General features: G+C 50.1%; 1 pseudogene; it reads left to right on the top strand.

Moving 5' to 3' along the window:
- Nucleotides 1–7,972: 7,972 nt before the first annotated feature.
- Nucleotides 7,973–8,254, top strand: LOC128780589 (HIG1 domain family member 1A, mitochondrial pseudogene; annotated as a pseudogene).
- Nucleotides 8,255–8,559: the final 305 nt, after the last annotated feature.

The following is an 8,559-nucleotide window of genomic DNA, read 5'->3' as shown; positions in this document are numbered from 1 at the left end:
ATAGGCCTCAGACATAGCAATAACCCTGACTCATAGCCATAGCCATACCCATATGACATTGCCATAGCCATTGCGATATCCATAGCCCTATGACTTAGCCATAGCCATAGCCATTCACCTATTCCACAGCCCTACACCATAGCCCTATGCCATAAACCTACACCATAACCCTAGACATATACCCCTAGACATATAGCCCTACATATAGCCAGAACCAGAGCCAGAGCCCTAAGCCAGAGCCATGACCCATAGCCATACCCATACACCTAAACCATTCACATAGCCCTAAGCCATAGCAATAAGACATACCCATACCCCTAAGCCACAGCCATAACCATAGCCATACCATACCAATAGCCCTAACACTAAACACTAAACCCTAACACTAACCCTAAGGCATGGCCCTGCAGGAGGCACTAGCCCCTATCACCTAGCCCTGTGCCTAAGCACTGTTCCCTAAGCCCTAGCCCCCAAACCATGTCCCCTAACCTCTGGCCCTTGTCCCTAACCCCTAGCCCCTAAGCCTTAGCACCAACCCCTAACTGTAGTCCCTAGCCCATACCCCTACCTGTAGCCATATCCACAGCCATATCCCCGAAGTCATAGCCTGTAAGCCATAGCCCCTAAGCCATAGCCCCTAACCCCTAAGCCATAGCCTCTAACTCCTGAGCCATAGCTCCTAACCCATAGCAATAAGCCATACCATAGCACTAACACCAAACACTAACACTAAACCCTAACACTAACACTAACACTAAACCCAACCACTAAAACCTAACACTACCCTTAAGGCATAACCCTGGCCCTGCCACTAGCCCCTATCTCCTAGCCCCTACCACCTAGCCCTATGCCGTAAACGCTGGACCTGGCCCCTAGCCCCTAGACCATAGCCGCTACCAGTAGCCCCTACTCATAGCCCCTACCCCTAGACATGACCCCTAAGCGTAGCCCCTAAGCTGTACGGTAGACCCTAAGCTGTAGCCCCTAAGCCATAGCCATAGCCATAGCCCCTAAACCGTAGCCCCAAGCCATAGCCATAGCCATAGCCATAGACCAATGTCATAGCCCCTAAGCCATAGCCCCTACCCCTAAGCCATAGCCGCTAAGCCATAGCAATAAGCCATAGCAATAGCCAAAAACCATAGACATACCCATAGCCATGGCCCTGAGCCATAGCACTAAGCCGTACCTATAGCCATAGCCCTACACCATGGCCATAGCCATGACCCTATAGCACACCCATAGCCCTATGCCATAAACCTACCCCACAGCCGTAACCCCACAGCATAGCCATAGCCAGAGTCCTACACCATAATCCTAAACTGTACCTATAATCCTAAGCTATACCCATAGCCTTAGGCCATAGCCCTAAGCCATAGCTCTAACCCATGCCCATAGCCATACCCATATGCCATGGTACTACACATAGCCCTAGCCATTATCCTACACCATAGCCCTACGCCACAACCCTACACCATACCCATGACCCTACTGCACAGCCATAGCCCTAAGCCACAGCCCTCCACCATAGTCATAGCCATTCCGCCATTGCCCTACACAGTAGCCTTAACCCATACCATACTCCTAAGCCATAGCCCTCACCCATAGCCATAGCCATAGCCTTAGGCATAGCCATACCCCTAAACCATAACCGTAGCCATAGACCTATGCCCTAGCCCTAGCACTAGCCATTCCCCTATGCCATAGCCATAACCCTCCAGCACAGCCATACCTCTATTCCATAGCCATAGCCATAGCCATACCCCTACACCATAGCCATAGCCTAGCCATGGCCATGGCCATGGCCATAACCCTATGCATTTTACATAACCATAGCCATAGCCATTGCCCTATGCCATAGGCATAGCCGTACAACGTAGCACTAACCCTAGACATAGCCCTAACCCTAGACATAGCTCTAGACATGCCCCAAGACGTAGGCATAGCCCTACGCATATAGTCCTAGTCATAGCCATATCCATAGCCATACCCGTAGCCCTCAGCCATAGCTCTCAGCCATACCCATACCCCTAGGCCATAGCCATAGACATAGCCATAGCCATACCCATAACCATAGCCATAGCCATAGCCATAGCCATAGCCATAGCCATAGACCTAACACTACACACTAAACCCTAACACTAAACCCTACTACTAACCACAAGCCATGGCCCTAGCCCTGGAACTAGCCCATATCTCCTAGCCCCTAGCACCTAGCACCTAGCCCTGAGCCCTAATCCCTTGCCCTGGTCCCTAGCCCCTAGCCCCTAGCTGTAGCCCCTAACCTGTAGCCATAGCCCCTAGGCCATAGCCATATCCATACACATAGCCATAGGCCCCAAGCCACAGCCCATAAGCCATAGACCCTAAGCCAAAGCCCCTAGCCCCTAAGCCATAGCTCCTAAGCCATAGCAATAACCCATATCCATAGCCCTAAGCCATAGCCATAGCCCCACCACTAATCACTAACACAAAACACTAAACACTAACACTAAACCCTAACAATAAACCCTAACCCTAACCCTCGCCCGAACCCCTAGCCCCAGCCCTAGACATCGCCCTAGACATAGCCATAGCCATACTTATAGCCATACCACTCAGCCATACCTCTCGGCCATACCCATAGGCCTAGTCCTACCCACAGCCCTATGCCATAGCCATACCCTACGCCATAGCCCTAACCCTACACATAGCTCTAACCCTAGACATAGCCCTGAGACATAGCCCTAAGGCATAGCCATAGCCCTCAGCCATAGCCATACCCCTATGCCGTAGCCCTCAGCCATAGCAATAGCCCTAAGCCATAGCCATAGCCATATCCCTACGACATTGCCATCCATAACCTATGCCATAGCCATACTACTAGACATAGCCCTAACCCTAGACATAGCCCTAGACATAGCCCTAAGCTGTACCTATAGCCTTGAGCCATACCCATAGCCCTACACCATAGCCCTCAGCCATAACAATACCCCTAAGCCGTAGCCCTAACCCATTGCCACAGTCATAGCCGTAGCCCTACGACATTGCCATAGCTGTAGCCCTAGCCATTGCTCTATCCCATACCCCTAGCTGTTGCCCTACACAATAGCCATTCACCACAGCCATAACCCTAGAGCACAGACATAGCCCTACACCATAACCATAGCCATACCCCTACACCATAGCCATACCCCCAGCCCTAGCCAAAGCCCTAAGCCAAAGCCCTACGCCATAGATATACCCATAACCCTATGCCATAAACGTAGCCCTACACAATAGCTGTAACCCTAGGCATAGCCCTTAACCTAGACATAGCCCTACACATAGCCCTAGACAGAGCCCTCAGCCATAGCCCTCACCAATACCCATAGCTCCAGCCCTAGCCATACCCCTAAGCCATAGCCATATCCATAGCCATAAACATAGCCACAACCCTAACAGTAAACACTAAACCCTACCACTAACCCTCACCCATGGCCCTGGCCCTGGCACTAGCCCCTATCTCCTAGCATCTAGCACCTAGCCCTCTGCCCTATGCTCTGTTCCCTAAGCCCTAGCCATAGCCCCCAACCCCTGTTCCCTAACCCCTGGCACTGGCCCTAAGGCCCTAGCTGTAGCCCCTAGCTGTACCCCTAGCCATAGCCATGGCTATAGCCCCTAAGCTGTAGCCGCAGCCCCTAAGACATAGCCACTAAGCTGTAGCCATAGCCATAGCCATAGCCACTAAGCCATAACTTATAGCCCTTAATCCATAGCCTTTAACCCCTAAGCCATAGCCCCTAAGCCATAATAATAAGCCGTACCCATAACCCTAAACCATACTCATAGCCCTAAGCCATAGACCTACCCTTGGCCATAGCACTAGGCCATAGCCCTAAGCCATAGCCATAGCCGTAACCAAGAGTCCTAAGCCATAGCTATAGCCATAGCCCTAACACTAAACACTACATACTAACACTGAACCCTAACACTAACCCTAAGCCATGGCCCTGGCCCTAGCCCCTATCTCCTAGTCCCTAGCACCTAGCCCTATGCCCTAAGTCCTCTTCCCTAAGCCATAGCCCCCAACCCCCGTGCCTTAACCCTGTGCCCTAGCCCCTAGCCCCTAACCCCTAGCCCCTAGCCATAGCCCCTAGCCATAGCCCCTAGCTGTACCCCCTAAGCTGTAGCCATAGCCCCTAAGCTATAGCCTGTGGGAAACTGTTCCACACATGGGAAATGTGGCTCAGCCCCCATTCGCAAAAGCATTGGGGAACGAGGTTGGCGAACAGGACCCACGTCCATGGATAGGTTCTCCAGTGGGAAATCAGGCCTGCATCGCACATAGACTGCTACGAGACTGGATCTTGCTAAAACTCCCTCACCCTGAATTGAAGCAGCAAATGTTTGCTGAGTATCTTTAACTTCCTAAAGTCTGTGCTAAACCAGCCAAGTATGGAGTGGGACCAGTTTCCCCCTCGAGCTGTAACATCCTTCTCTTTTACATTATTAGCAGTATTCTCTCCTTTGTGGTCCTTAAAAGGTAACCACCTGTGGTGAACCTGTGAATAGTAAATAAGGACCATACTCCATGTAAAGTGCCCAGCAAAACAATAAAAGCCTGTCCAGGCGGGGATCGGCCCCCTCTCTGGGGCTCTCTCTACCCCTCTCACCCTCTCTCGCTTAGAGGGTGGCCATGTCATCCCTTTTCCTCCACAGGATTTCTGTACTCTGTGTATATTTGTATACTGCACCCACAACACCGGATCCTGTGGGCCGGGATCTGCTTCAATGGCCCCTAGCCCATAAGGCATAGCCCCTAAGCCATAGCCTCTAATCCCTAAGCCATAGCCCCTAACCCCTAAAAGCCATAGCCCCTAGCCCCTAATCCATACCCTCTAACCCATAAACCATAGCACCTACCCCTAGGTCATAGCCCCTAGCACCTAAGCCATAGCCCCTAAGCCATAACAATAAGCCATATCCATAGCCCTAAGCCATAGCCATAGCCATAGCCATGGCCATAGCCCTAACACTAAACACTAAACACTAAACACTAACACGAAACCCTAACACTAACACTAAACAACCCTACACGAACCATAAGCCCTGGCCCTGGGCCTGCCACTAGCCCCTATCTCCTAGCACCTAGCACCATGCCCTAAGTCCTGTTCCCTAAGCTCTAGCCCCTAACCCCTGTGCCCTAACTTCTGGCCCTGGCCCCTGGCCCATAGCCCCTAGCCCCCAGCAATAGCCCCTAGCCATAGCCCCTAGCAGTAGCCCCTAGCACCTGGCCATAGCCCCTAGACATAGCCCCTAAGCTGTAGCCGTAGCCTCTAAGCCATAGCCCCTAGCCGTAGCCGTAGCTGTAGCCCCTAAGCCGTAGCTGTAGACCCTAATCCATAGCCATAGCCATAGCCATAGCCCCTAAGCCATAGCAATAAGCCATACCCATAGCCCTAAGCCATAGCCCTAAGTCATAGCCATAGCCATAAGACATAGCCAAAGCCAGAGCCAGAGCCAGAGCCCTAACACTAAATACTATACACTAACATTAACCATAACACTAAACACTAAACCATAACACTAATGCTAACACTAACCCTGAACCATGGCCCTACCCCTGGCACTAGCCCCTATCTCCTAGCCTCTAGCACCTAGCCCTGTGACCTAAGCCCTGTGCCCAAGCCGTAGCCCCCAAACCCTCTGCCCTAAGCCCTGGCCCTGGCCCCTAACCCCTGTCCCCTAACCCCTAGCCCCTGGCCCTAAGTGTAGCCCTAAGCCCTAAACCCTTCATCCTAAGCCCTAAACCCAGCCCCTGGCACCTTGCTCCAGCCCCTACCCCTAACCCCTAGCGCCTACACCCACGCCCTATGCCATAGACCTCAGTCCCAACCCTAACCTACCTCTTACAGTAGCAGAATTTCTTCTAAGGGAAACTGCTCTCTTGACTGTCCTGTCGTGTTTCCCTTCTTTTGCTCCACAATCTGTTCCGTGTTAGTGTAAAGTGTGTAGTGTTCATCTAACTAATTGTGTTGATGCAACGCTTTCCTTACCTTTCTGAAGAGAATCCCACGTGGAAGTGCTGTCGAGAATGCTGCTTGAGGTGTTCTTCCCAGTCGACTGCTGTAGATCTCAGAGGTCAAAGAGGTAGATGTAACCATCCTGGTGTAAATGATGCTCCACGATGCATTTGGTTACTTGGAGTGTGTCGCCCGTGGCCGGCGTGGCCTCACGTGGTCGGTCCTCAGGCAGTGTCTGCCCTGGATGGCTGTCCACAGCAACTAGTCCGTCCCAGGCGTGGGGAACCCTGCTGAGAGACATCCCCAATGAGAACCTGCAAGATGATTAAGACACATTAGGTCCATAACAGCACCTTCTCCTATATACCACACATCTTTTCCTCCATTTATTGTACATTTTAACACTTCTCGAAATGACAGGCCCTAGTGTACTGAAAACTTGGCTGATCTTCATCCATCTTCCCTATCGCGATGGCCACACAGACACTCAACACGTTTCAGAAGATTTCTTTATTTTCCGAAGCAGAGAAAACCGGCCTGAGGACGTGCCCACGAAAGCATGCAAGTAAAATACTATCCGTTCTTCCTTATTTTTTTTTATTGTACTTATTTGATTTCCTTTTTTAACCCCGTGGTAGACAATAGGGAATACACTTTACTTTTCTCATTGAATGAGGAACATGCAACAGGCAACATGGACAAAGCAGACTCTGTCATGCTACGAGCACACTTCCAAGAAATGTCACATCAAAAGGGTTTCTTAGTACTTTGGCCTTTATTCAGAACACCAATCACATGGTACCTACACAGTGCTAATATTTAGATGCTTCTAAATGCTCTTGTAAATGCCACTGCCATCCAAAGTCATTCATAGTCCACTGGAATCAAACGCTTTTCCTGCCAACCTGCACTGAGATGTCATTCCCCGAAGGGGACACGAGATGGCAGCACAGACCGACAGACTCAAGGCGTAGATGCCATGACGGACACACTTTACATTTTCAAAAAGAAAGTGGACGACACGACATTGTCACCATTCCATTCAACAGCCCTCTGTCATCTTTCAGGGAACTTCGCGTTCCATCCTCCTGCAGCACTGTTACCTGTAGGAGCCCAGAGCTGTTCCACGGACCTTCTGCAGTCTTCATGGAACCAGAAATTTCTCTCCAATGACAGAAATTGGGTATACTGAACGAAATGGCCACATGAACGTGCAAAGTCTGGGGAATACTGCAGATGAATTACGACGGCACGGCCGGACTGGAAACCTTTTCCCTGGTCGACAAAGACAAACGTGGGCTCTCACCTCATCCTGAAGCTTCAGAATCTTCTGCTAATGAATTCTGGATTCTTTCCCTCGGAGGGTGTTTTCAGGTGGTCTGACAGCAGGCAGTACCTGTTGCCACTAACCTGCTGGAATTCCACAGAGAACTCCTACTGCAGAACTCCATCTGCAATCCTGTCGGGAGCCGACCGACAGCCGACCCTTGACACAGTCGGGACGGATGAGATGCGTCTGCACAGCAGAGGCAGCTGTGGCTGGACTCCCTGTCTATCTCTTCTTGCATGTCTTTGCTATTACTACCTGCTGCGATTTTTGAGCACTTGTATTTCTGGTCCACTGATCTGCAGAATTCCAACGCAACTGTACAAAATGATTTCTTGGCCATTGAACAAAAGTCCCTTATAAACCCTCTGCAGCCTACTTCTCCTACCTATTGCAAGATTAATATTAGACAATGGGCAGGCCAGATTGCCAGAAAAAAATGGATAAAAATGTTACTAGACATCCCCCTTAGTACAACCTTGGACAGGAAAAATATTGGATGGAACTAGATGGATAAAAGAGCAAGGAAAATAGGTGAAGTATTATAATTTAAGCATGAGGGAACAAATACAAAGATCATCCCCTGCAAACTGCATAAAGAAAGAACCAGAAGCGGGTTGGTATTTGAGAGGTGCTGGTGTTGGAAGACTCTTCAAAGAGTATGTCATCCAACACAGACGTTTCTCTTTCTTCATATGATGAGGATCAGGGATCTAAATTTGTCCGAAAAGCTAAAGAGGCACCGTTTGTCCCTATTGGAATGGAGGGTTTGGCAGCAATCGTCGCGTACGGGTTGTATAAACTGAAGAGCCAGGGGAGCACTAAAATGTCGGTCCACCTGATCCACGTGCGCGAGGCAGCCCAAGGCTTCGTTGTGGGAGCGATGACTCTCGGTATGGCCTATTCCCTGTATAAGGAATTCTGGATGAAACCTAAACCCTAGGAGAAGAGCTGCTGTCTTGGCCGTGGTGGTGCTGATGGTGGCCGTAGTTAGAGATCTCATATTGAGGTTCTGTATTTATGTTGGAAATAAATCATTTGAGTGGGTCAGACAATAGGAACATGGTAATTTGAATATTGGCTTCCTTGCTTGCAGGCTTGGTTTGCTGGGTGACTAAATTACTAGTGACTAGTTCACTGACTGGGTCATTCAGAGGAGTCAGATTAGCACATAAGAAACATGCCCCTTTTAAATGCACTTGACTCCACCTCATTGCTCTCTTTTGGTGAAACTTGTTCTAATGGGTC

Source organism: Desmodus rotundus, chromosome 3 (genome assembly GCF_022682495.2).
Source record: "Desmodus rotundus isolate HL8 chromosome 3, HLdesRot8A.1, whole genome shotgun sequence".
Lineage (NCBI taxonomy): Eukaryota > Metazoa > Chordata > Mammalia > Chiroptera > Phyllostomidae > Desmodus > Desmodus rotundus.
This window is presented reverse-complemented; position numbering and strand designations above follow the sequence as displayed.